Raw genomic sequence first — 12,969 nt, 5'->3', positions numbered from 1 at the left:
GTTCTTCCCCTCGCCTCACTGGGTGGCATTTCGCTTTCACAAAACAGAGCAGACGGAGCAGACACGTTTAGCTGTTTTTCATTGCGACCGCTTGTCCAGATGATGACAGGGGGACGTGGATCATTGTGAAGGCGACACGGAAGCGGGTGTCAGGTAGCTGTGAGGTGCTTCTGAGAGCAGTCCGCGGACATCCTCCCTCTGTCACTAGAACAAGTTTAGAGAGTGTAATTAGGCCGCAAGCAGGCGTGATTTAGCGCAGATACTGTTTGAGGAATGGGAGAGTTAGAGAGGAACGTGCTACTAATGTGTCGTCTGCAGGAGTCACAGTTTTCCTTTTTTTTTTCCCCCACTGGTGATATTCTTGACTACCTTAGGCCCATTATGTCAGAGGCATGTCAGGGTTTCACAGTGATGCTGTTGCTCCTATTGATGCTGCATATCACGCTCTAACCCTGTGATTAATAACTTTATAGAGGACATCTTAACCCTGCTGTACGTGCTAACCCCAGGCTAATCTCTGCTTCCATCACAAGACCTCCCTCCACCTCCACCTCCTGAAAAAAAAAAAGCACCACACACCTCCGTCCTCTCTCACACACATGTATTACCGCATCAACTAACAACATGTATGCACAGTATGCCTCCTGTCCCCTTCAATTCACTCATGTGACTCACTTTCCAAGGGCTGACTGCTGGGATCAGTTGCCATGGCAACCGCTGATCATATGATGGTTTTCTTTTTTCTTTCCTCCTCCTCCTCCTCCTCCTCCTCCTCCTCCTCGCCAGCACCTACTGGCGTTCTGCATGCAGGCTGTGAATGAGCCACTGAAGTACAGTACAACAGCCCTCCACTACACCAACTAATCACAGGGTCCATTTTCCTGGCCCTGTGCTTCATGGCTGCTGATGTGTGATCCGACTCGCAAAACACACAGTGCATCACACCTTTAAATTATGCAACAGAAGACACACCACTCCCCCCCTCCCCACCCTGTCTCCTGTCCATAAAGCCAGAATTCTGGTGCAGCATTACTCACCTTAAAGCCACATGAATAACCACCAAGTCATAACTCTCCGCGTGACGGCACTGAATCGCTGAGCCGTGCACTCTGGATGGAGACAGAAAAAAAAAATAATATATATATATATATATTTTAAAAATCATATTTCATATCTGATAAATGGAGCCACGGGAGAAATTTCACTCGTAGGGCAACACCAACATGGCTCTCCATCATTACAGCTCTGAAGTAAAACATCTTGACCTTGAGCCGGGTGATTTTGTTTTCATGCCTGTCTACACAGCAGAGAGGGTGGTTGAAGGAGAGGCTGCTGCACGGCACTTAATACTTTATGTTGGCAAATTGGAGAATGGAATAGAGAGGTAATGAGGCACCGGACTGGTTTGTGATTTACTGAGCCTTTTAAGACCGTTTATAAGGATTTAGTTCTGAGGACTTGGACTGCTAAACACCCAGGAAACAGAGATATACTGAACCCAGAGGCCGATTACACTCTTACCCATTTACAATCATATGGTAAAGAGTCAAATATTGATTATTCTGAATGTGATTATGAGAGAGATACTACGGGTCCTTTCCCCACTGCTCAATGGGAGGTAATGAGGTTGTTCAGCCTCAGAGAAAATCATGAATGGATGGGGTGTTTATATAAGAGATAATATTGTGTGAACTTGCATTCACCATCAGTGCAGCACCAGCCCAGCCCTTACCTCCAGCCTCAGGAGAGCCAGGTTGCCAAGTCGCTAATTAAACATGCTGACGAACACCGACGGGCAAATTCTGATCTACGTCTCGGGGGGTGTTTCTGCGCAGCTGAGTCTCGCCGGCACACTGCCGTTTCAACTCTGCCTCTCTGCTCCCCCCTTCGCCCGATTTTAGTGGTGCAGTCCTTACGCCACCAGTGTGCTGACACCCTGCCTGCTCCCCTCTGGGTGTGAGTGCAGTCACTGGAAAGAGGTGGACAAACGAGGGAGGGAGGGTTGCTTCAGCCAGTCCCCTGACTGACTACCTGCTGCTTCTCTCGCCGTGAATTAGGAGAAAGAGAAGGCCGCAGGGAGGTGTAACTCCACAGATGCCTAACCTTCAGTACCCCTGTTCAGTTTGTGTTTGAGGAGAGAAAACTCTCCCTTGCCTTTTTCCTATTCCCTTTTGATCTCCAGTCTCCCGGCATTCAAGTGACAAGAAGCTCATTGTCACTCTGGCAAGGCTTCTCACCCCTCTTCCCAAGATAAAGAAACATAAACCAAAGTCATGACCACAGGAGGACAAGCAGGAGTATTAACACCTATGATAAATGCACAGCCGACAAAATCAATGGCAGCAACTAATAGAAAATGAAGCTGGCTGTTGGACGACAGGCGTGATGATATGACAACAGACAGCATTTAGGTTTGGTCTGATATGAGGCTTATATATATATATATATAGTTCGGCAAAGACAATAAAATCTGGCCTTATCCCAGACGAAGAGACCATAAAACACGTAAATATAGAGATTTACTACTGTGGTGGCTTTTATAGGCTAAGAGAGTTTATTGTTGTCCTATTAATATGGAAGCAATGATAGTATAAAAATAGATATTCCACAATTCACAGGTGATTTCCTCTTTCAAACCTCTATTCAACACAAGTCATTTCATTGGCTTTGTCGCCGACGTTTACAGCCCCCCTCTTTAAATGCTCTTCAAATTGTGGCTTTCAGTGATAGTTCACTGCGCACCGCTGATACTAAATAGCTGCATTAGTGCACTGTGGTTGCCTATAGCGTGTGTGTGGGTGAGATGGAGCTGCTGTAACATGGATCCGGCAATCAGATCATGTCAGCAGGATTACAACGAGGCAGAAGCAAATTTCATGTTAATGTTAATTTCTTGGAAGCAAACGAGTCAATTAATTGGGAAATCAAGCTAATGTCACCACATGTTATATCATAATTAATTTATAATTAGTACACCACCTTCAACATTTAAGTAAATGGCAGAATAGTGTGACAAGATGCAAAGATCGCAGCATAAAGTGAAGGCTAAGACAGGGTTAAAGGCTCCCCTGTACATTTTGGTGATGTGGTGCCCTCCAGTATGGCAGATGGCTGATCAGAGCCCCGCTGTTTGAGGCTATACACTAACAGCAATAAGCAAACAGTAAAGACTATTTGCTAGTTCACAGATCAGTGTCCTTGATGATAACAATAGGCCTGAGTCGGTTACCCTTGATGGAAAGAACACAACAATCACGTGGGTGTTGTTTCTCCTTTGAATCTTGTAGGTTGTAGAACTCAAAGTTATCATTTGTTTATTATGCAACATGACTAAATATAGAACCTTTGATACCACGGCAGTGCTGTGATATGATCGATCGTGAGCATGAGACCATTTCTCTGTTACAGGGACCAAACCATGCAGGTTCAGTCAGTGGCCTGTGAAAAGTCCACCTCAGCCGTGTAACCGACACTTCTCTGCCACCGCACACTGACTAATCCATAGCGACTGGTGCCAGGAGGGCACTGCAGCGCTTAAAGAAGCAGGGCACGCACCGCATTTTATGTAACAGCATAAAAGACTGTGAACAAAATGTTTGCACCCCGGCTTCTGCTTCCCTGTCTGCTGCATTCTTGTCAAACATCAGCACTCCCCGGGGAGGATAACGGTGTGTTTGTGTGCGCCGTGTTGTGGGTGTACAGTACACGTGCAGCTTTGCATGCATGGTGATACTTTGTTCAGCTGCATTAACTAAACTCCCTGCGTTCCTGGTGTCTCTAGGTCTTGGTTAACCAGCCTTGTCCACAGCAGATGCTGGTACAATTAAGACGTGTTAAGGTTTTCCTCTGTCATTTTTCTGAACAGTTTATACTGAATTTTCAAGGAGGCAGCGTTTCCTTAATGAATGCCCCTGTACTGACGCCACAGTGTATTTTTACTGGATTCTAAATGTTGTTATAGCTTCTTAACATTTTTGCACAAGGCAAGCAAGAGGCAGTACAACAAATGAACAAGTTATAAACCTCGATAATTTATAATCATGAATTATTGTCACTGAATGATCTCTGCGTTTCATGTGTACATATCTACAAATTAAGTACTTTCTTGTGTAAAGGTTCTAACGACTAAGCTGAGAAAACTTTAAAAAATGTTACATATGTAATTAAATACATGATTTAAATGTATCTGGATGGATTTCCACATGAATATCCATACTGTCACAGTCTGTAGGAGAGGCACTTGCTGCTACACTAGTAAGCTAAAGTAGTTACTATGGGACTAGGCGTATGTTTTTTCTTCACAATGAATAGGTTGAGCTGTTCATTATCTATACAGAACAAACTCAAATGTTGCACCATCAGAATTATTTTCTGATAAACTCTAAATTAACATTTGAATCTTAAACTCAGATATTTCTCATTTTATGTGCTACTTGTCCGTCTTGATTCATCACATCTCATCTGCTATCCTCACTAGGGTCGCTGGGGTCTGTCTCTGTTCATTTAACACAATTTCTACGGTTTTATGCCATTTGAGTGTTAAAATAATACGTCAAGATTGTGGTCTTAACTCAGTTTTTATTAAATGTATAGTTAATACATTTTAGCTTTGCAGGGCAGACGTTCTCACCTGCCACTCACGTCTTTAGAAACCTAGTAACGCTTATTGAGTCTTGAATGAACGTGTAATGGGCGTGTGCAATTTAAAGGTCACTGCTCACAAACGGACCACAAGGTGATTCATGTTTTCTGTTCCTCAGCCAGCAGTGTGCTTCATGAACTGAGGCTCCATTTGTACCCACTAGTCTTCGCGGTCTTCTCGTTGAGGTGAATTTAAACGTTTTCCTGTTTGCTTTAGTGTTACTGCTCATTTTTGTCGAGCAGTAATACCAAAATCTAATTTATGCAAATTGGAATCAACATGACAGAAAGTGTAAATAATAATCACTTGTTTACTGGATGCTGTCTGTTCTGTGCATCAATTTTAGACTTTTTGGTAAAACTGGGGGAAAAAAATAAAATGTTATGATTGTGAAGGATTCACGGTGATATTGTTGTGCCCTCTACTGGTTGGAAACGTAAGGGACCATACATCATGAAATCAACTGGACTTTCAACAAATTTGGTGGCATGTAGCGTGAAATAAACACTAATGGTTAAAACATACATCCCCGTATTTATTCTATATCATAAAAAAAAAATAATAATTTGAAGAGGTTTGTTTAAATCGGTGTTGCACAAGATGACAAATCTTCAAATATTGATTAGTGTCTGTGTCTCACGACGATTAGCACTGTAATCCTCCCTCCTCCCGCTCGTCTCCTCTCCGGCTGTCGAGGCAGGCTGCTGAGGCCTCTGCTTGTGGAGGGAGGGCTTCGCTGCCATCTGGGCTGCAGCAGGGAGTGGCAACAAAGACAAGAGCACCGCATATACACATCGAACCTTCATGTACCCCCGCTGCAACACGGAGGAACCCGGAGCACCTTTTTCTTATAGTCTTATAATAGAGGATAACGAGAGAGGACAGAGGAGGGAGGGGAAAAAAAAAACTACAGCCATCAAAATAACACAGATTGCATGCGGGTATGGTCATAATATAAATCAAAGACATCATCTCCAAAAGTAGTCACCAGATCTCAGAGTCTGCTGGGCTCTTTGTAGAGGACTAGCTTCAAAGACGGTTGTGAACTATTCTGGGACGACAGCAGACAGCAACTTAAGTCATGAATGCTATCGTACGATCGTGAAGGGGAGGGGGGTGAAAAAAAAAGAAGAAGCAATTCTTCAGAGTGAATCAGAAAAACCTTGAGTGCTAGAGAAGTGAATTCAGAGAAAACTTAAACCAAAGACAAATATACACTCTTTGCAAACAGAGGAGGATAATGTCGCTTGATCCGTTGAAATCATCGGATAAAGCGTCACACGTGAAGCTAAAAGGAGAGAGAAATTAAAACAAAGACTCAGCGCATTTGCATTTAAATGTGGTGTCTGTGTCTGGTTTGGGGTTTATGTAGCTAGGAACACGTCTGATACACCCGCCCTGCTCTCCTTGCCCAGATTAATGTCTTCATCGGTAACAAGGCCAGCAGTCACTGTGACAAATTCTGCAGTTGTTCAGACGCCCTCATACAGACCTTGGCCGGCTGCCAGGTCTGTCTGTGTTTCACCCTCTCATTTCTCCTCCCTCTCCCGGAGACAAACGACCTCATCCATGCCATCACGGTGTGGCCGCCATCGATTATCACCGCGCTCCGTCTCATTCGCCCCTCGCCCTCCTCTTCTGCCTCCAGCCCAGTTGATGTCTTCTTTCCTTCTCACCCTGTTGCATTGTCTATTCGAATGCAGGCTGACAAGAGCTCCATGTCTCTTTTGCATCTTTATAGTACAGCAAAAGCAAATGTAAAATATCCTATGTAATTTAGCACGCCCTTCTCGAGCTGTAGCTGTGACGGGATGGTTCAAATGGCTGTGCAGGAGTGTCACTCACGCTGTAAAGATGCTTGACGTTGGGGGTCGGCAGCATGTTGCCTGAGTTAATATCAGCCGTGGAAGCTGGCAACAGTCTGCCATTAAAACCATAAACAACAGAGTAAAGGCTGAAACGGCCTGGTCATAAAATCCGGCTAGTCTCCGGGTTTGATGTACAGTTCTGGGCTCTATAAAGACTGCCTTTGCTCTAAGCTCCACGACCATTAGTGGGAATGATTATCGCCATATATTTCAACCTGTAGTCGCCTACTGAAGCTTTAGGTAATAGCGACTCCAAGGTCTCGCTCGTGACAGTAAGGAAAACAAATGATTATTATAAGAGGGTAAAGGTAATTGGCCATAATTCACAAGGCCTACAAAAGAGTTTCTGGTCGTAATCAAAGCTGGTTTCCATACAGTGAAGGTGCCTGTCTGACACGGCCGTATGTCTGGCTGCATGAAGTTGGTTGTTACACTCTCAGCTATTATTATCTATTACTTCAGCAGTTATTTGAGTATCTAAAAGCACATTCAGGGCACACTTCTGCAGGTTTACAGGACAGAAGGGAAATGTAGGGAAGCATTAAGATGCTTAAAGATTAGGACTAAGATGCTTTTTTAATAATAATAAGAAGAAGACACATAATTGTGTTGCAATGCAAAAGAACCCACTAAAAGGAAATTTAGTTTTATCAATGAAATTAATCAAAAAGAAAGTATCAAAAAAGAGGATTTTTAGTTTGTTTTTAGTTATGTTTTTGATTATTCTGTTCATCATACAGTTAAATGTCTAATCGTCCATTGTCCTACATCATTCATTGCTCGTATAATTTGTTCTGCATATAAAATTGCGTCCATCTAGGGTAAAGTTGTTCACATTCGATGCTCTAAGTGGCATGAATGGAACAATTTAGGGATTTAAGAAGAACCATTTCAAATTGTCGCTTATAAGAAAAGCATTTGTGTTTAAAATATTTAAAATATAAATGAAGAATAATAAAATCTGCACACCTATTAAAAGCATTTTGAACTTGGTGTCTAAGATCTAAATATCATAGCTACAAGTACATGACATTAAATGTTAAATCCCCCATTTAAATTGTACTTTATTTTTATAATATATAAATATAAACCAAATAGACTCAAGATGCTTTTAAAGAAGCTGGAGCTTCAAATCCAGGCAACAGTGGCAACAGTGCGCCCCCCCCCCCCTTTTTTTTAAATAGGAATACATATATGTGTGTGTGTGTGTGTGTGTGTGTGTGTGTGTGTGTGTGTATTTATATTGGGGGATCCATCTGTTTAAGGTTGGTTGGACAGAGAAACAAAACAAAAAGCGATGACATTAAATCATAAATGTAAACATATGGATAAAACACACATGCAGCTTAAAACATGATATATGGTAATATAAATGAATAATGGATACAGCCAGCATTCTGGTATAAGTATCAACCTTAATGGGTAATGTAATCATAAAGTCACTGTTATAAAAACTGATTATGAACGGGTGGACGTGCAGTTCCGGTTGATGTGACTATTGACGGCCACTAGATGGTATCATTAATGTCCCTGCGCCAAAAGATGTGATGTAATGAAGATGAGTGGCTGGCTTAAAGCTTGAAGGCCCCTTCACACTTAAAGTGTCAGACTGCTGATGCTAATTCAGGACAGTGCACAAACACAAGCGGCATGTTGCACTGTAGGACGGCTCGTCTTGCTCCGGATGTCTTCTGTCCACATAACACGTGTGTCTACTGAGTCTTCCATTAATGCTGCTGACTTTAAAGACATGTTTTGTGTTTCAGTGCACAGCAAAGCAGACTGACGCCCAAAGCCGTATCTCATATTAGCGACATCAATATTCCACCACTTAAGTTAGCTAGACACAACAGACACAGATTTACTCGATGTAATTTTACAGGGTATACTAACTTGCAGGAGGATGCATCCTGACTTCCTCATCAAACAGCGAGTAACAACGCAAAGCTGGTCTTAAAAGTAAGGCGGTCAAAAAAATTATAGCGTCTCACAAAAACAACACCTACTTTGTTAAAACACATGGACACACACAGACTTCAATAAGCACAGTTGCCTGTTTGACACACACAGGCCGCAGCTCTCTAGTCTTTTTCCTCCGGGTCAGAGGTGAAGCCCTGACCTGAGACCAACATGCTCTTGTTAATAAAACAATAAACAGCAGTCTTCTCTCAATAACCCCCCAGTCAGCACCCTCACCAGCAGGTCTAGTTTTCTCAAACTCTTAATTTAATCCCCTTACTCTTAACTCAAATTACAGCTAATGCAGCCATACAGGAGGACACGCAGACACTCGCGCATCATTCTGTTCATCTTTAACCCAAGAACAACAATACAAGAATCATAGACAAGATATAAGCTACATCCATCCTGTTTGCTCGAGCGCTAAAATGGGGTTTAATAAGACTTTATTTATTCTTTGCCCACCATATGTGATGTCCCTGAGTGTTTGAAATCTAAGATCGGTCACAGAGGGGGGGCCTGTGGCTCCCAGGACACCTAATACTCTGCGTGCTCCAGGGCCGGTGAGAAGAAAAAGAGCACAATTGGATTAGATAGCAAAATAGGGTCAGTGTTTGTTTTAATCAGTCTGGTGACACAGGGAGCTCTTGAAAGGACTGAGTAAAGAGAGACAGGGGAGAGAAGAGGGGAGAGAGTGAGGGAGACAGATAGTGAGGCAAAAGTGGGGGGAAAAGAGAGACAGAGAGGGCAGTCGGGGTGATTGGTCCCCAGGCAAAGGCTGGATAACAGAGACCAGAGGGGAAGCTGTCTGGGGGGTGGCTGGCCTTTCAGGGTTCATTGTCAGGTCTCCTAAACCGAAGGGACAGTGGTCATTTCCACTATCAGAGCATTCATCAAAATGAACTTTCACAAAGATATAGTAACAGTAAGTGGTTTGATTTCGCCACAACGCCAACAAATCACCCGAGGTGCCACTGACGGAAAAATAGAGTGTCCGTCAACATGGCTCTGAGTGTTCGAAGATTCGGTTGTTGCAAAAGGACTTGCAATCGCAGGCTGTAAATGTCAGCTGTCTCAATTCATCTGGGATATCCAATAAAGACACACTGGGTAATATATTTTATAAGAAAGGTCGGGCTTATCGTTGAGAACACATCGGGCAGAGAAGGATCTGGTGCATGTGCTTTTCACCCATCGAGCAAGATTACATTCACTGACACTTCTTTATAGAGACGATAAATTGTGGCTCTTGGGGAACGAATCGCGGTCGCAGCTGACTAGACTTTCCATTGCAGGGTTTAAAAACCCTTACTGGACTACACCACTGAATTTCAGATGTCATGAAGGATTTTCTTGTCTCCTGGGACAAGTTCGGTCTGAATCGTTGGGGACATTCACCGTTGTTTCCCACGGACAGGAACAAAAATAAGCATTCTTGCCTAAAATGTCAGAGATAATTGAAGAATGAATTAAAAAAGAAAAGAATCCAGAAATGTCGGTGGATTCTTGATCTGACAGATGCCTTTTCTGGTGCAAAACAGACCTCAAAGTTAGTCTCCAATTTACGGCCAGTGGAGCAGCTCCAGACTGTGGATCTAAATGGTATTACAGATTAATGTTGTAGCTGCCTGGCTTTGGGAGTTTCTTGGTTATTTAGATCCAAAATACCCATTGAGCTATGGCAGATATAAAAATGAGAGATGTTTCCTTGTCAGTGCCACCCATGCACCATGGACCGACCAAGAGATCAGTCACAGTGGGGAAGGTAAGAACAAGGCCGCTTATCAGAATAGTGGAAACTGTAAATTATTATGACTGCATCTGCACAAAGTGAGTGGTAGTTTTATATCTTTTAGTCTGGTATCCACTCAACCATTTTGTGTGCATGTTTGTGTGCATGCCTCTGTAAATATACAGTGTGTCTGTGTCTCGGGAAGAGGCGAAAGAACAAAACCAAGGATCTTAACTCCTGCATATCTATCAGACTTCTCCGTGGTGTTTGGTAATAGTATCCCTGGGTCGGAAGTGCAAATCCAGCTGCTGCGAAGTGGCCATAAATTAGATTTTCTGAAACTTGGTGCAGACATAGTCTCCAGTGTGTCGTTTACTGGAGAGCTCAAGCGCCATTCGCTCACTGCAGCTTTCATTATCATTACCTAAATCCCTTTAACTTTGCTGATCCATTGTTACATCCCTCAAATTATCTCACTTCTGCATCAGCTCCCTTTTTCTGCTGCAGAGCTGCGTCCCCTAGAATTTATTACAAAAAGTTTGTTTTAGTTTGACTCGAAACCCCGGCAGCGCGATTTATCCGTTATAAAAATGCAGAGAACATGTTGAAAACATTACAACTCGTGCCTTTGCACTCTAAGCCTAGAGGTTAGTGTGATGTGCCTGCTGAAAGCTTTTCCAAATCACTGAGAAATCAACTGAGTAAGTTCGGATTTTTGCAGCTGCTTTCTATTCCTCAATGTGCAGAGTAATTCCAAACAGTTTATTTTCTATCCAGCCACTTCAGCCCCCAAGGTCATTTGCTTTTTCTCTTTCTAAACAGGCTGAATTCTCAGATGTCCTTTCTTGGTGGAACTCCACTCATTCTAATTCGCCATGCTGGTCTGTTCTTCCCCAGCAGAGCTGTGACAGTCTCATTCAAAAGTATGCATGAAGTGCAGGTTGCATAATTAAAAGTGGAGGAGTAGGTGCATGGAAAAATATTTTTGCGTGCCTGCGCAAACAACGTAAAAGCATCTTAACGCTGCTGCATGTGTTGTACAGTATGTTTCTGTTACGACAATGTATATGCACGTCGACGCTGCGTTTGTAGTGTCTCTGAACTGGCACAATATAAAGAAATTTGAAAGCGGAGGATGAGTCAGGGCTGAGACAAAACACCATCACACTGGCTTCACTGAGCATTGACTGAAGGGGGGCATTATGGCCAGTGTCTGGGTGGCTGTTTTGGGGGTCGTGCACTGTGCCCAGGCCCTCGGGGCACCAGTAGCAGGATGGGCCTGAGCATCCGCTGGGAGGTTGACCCCAGCCATCCCTGTGGAGTTTGGCTTGTACAGCTGTATCTGATTGGACAGGAACAAAGAGCTGCACTGCACCAGGGGGTTTGGCATTCAGTAGATATAAGAACTGATTCTCTCAGACAAGAATCACTTCTAGATTTTCTCCAGTATTTGAGATAATGATCACCATTTCATACACCGTGAGTTATAGGGAAAATATTCGCAAATGCAAAATGTATTATTATTGTGAAATTTCATCTCATCTTTACATCACCAACACCACAGTTAGTGTACATTGCCATAGTTTTGGCAACGTTTTGGCATAGTTTTCTATCTATCTATCTATCTATCTATCTATCTATCTATCTATCTATCTATCTATCTATCTATCTATCTATCTATCTATCTATCTATCTATCTATCTATCTATCTATCTTCACACACTTGTAAACAATAAAGTACATCCCAACAAATCCTTCTCACACCGCTGGCAGTCGAAAGACGTGAAATATGACTTGGCATGTTAAATGAGCTCTAATTTTTTTTTTTTTTTTTTTTTTTTTTTTTGCTACTTCCCTCAGATGAACTCACAAAAGCAGATTTATTGTGTGGCGCACCCAACAAAAAAGAAAAAAACATCGTGTTGTTATTCTTCCGATTTCCATAAGTATTTATCCAGAAGATAGCTGACAGGTTTCTTCTAAAATGTGAGCGAGCTGCGAGGCTACCGGAGACCTCCTGTGCGTCAGGAGTTTTCTCAGTTGATGCGCTGGAGACGCAGGCCGCTGCCAAAGCCGCAAGTCCTGTCTGGAGCCTCAGGATTACAGACCTGTGAGTGTGTGTGTGTGCGTATTTGTCTGTCATATAGCCAGATAAATCATGCAGACTGTCACACGGACTAGCGTTAAGGCCGCGGCCTTGTCAAAGAGCGAAACGAGTAATGCGCAATATCACAACAAAACTCAATTAAGTTTTCAGAGACGTCCTTGTCGAACATGCGTATGGTTTATAAGGTCTGAGTGTAAAATTAAATTAAGGTAAAGAGCTGTTTCTTTAAAAGTTGGGTGTAACTTAAACATTTGAAGAAAGATAGAAGGAAGAAAAAAGGAAAGAAAGAAACTACTTGTCTTTATTATAAAGCAAAGATATTTGATGTCTGTTTTTGTGAAAATATTTCTCTGAATGTATAAGAATATTTTTATATGTCGTTTGGAAGCACGGGTTCCTACATAAGCTACTTTGAATTTCTCTTTTAGTGCTTTTAAACATATCAAGACAAGTCGTAAGTTTATCAAAACAATTTGTATTTTTTCTTGTGAAAAAATACCTTTCAATTATTGAATTTTCAAAAAAAAAAAGAAAAAGAAAAAAAAACAAACAAACATAAAACCCCTTCATACACAAAATCTATTCTTTTGTCTCGTTCTAAACGAAGTCAGTGCAGTAGGAGCCTCGCCTATTTGTCAGAAAACTGTGAGAGGACCTGCTG

The sequence above is a fragment of the Mugil cephalus genome, chromosome 1 (genome assembly GCF_022458985.1).
Source record: "Mugil cephalus isolate CIBA_MC_2020 chromosome 1, CIBA_Mcephalus_1.1, whole genome shotgun sequence".
Lineage (NCBI taxonomy): Eukaryota > Metazoa > Chordata > Actinopteri > Mugiliformes > Mugilidae > Mugil > Mugil cephalus.
Note: the sequence above shows the minus strand (reverse complement) of the source record.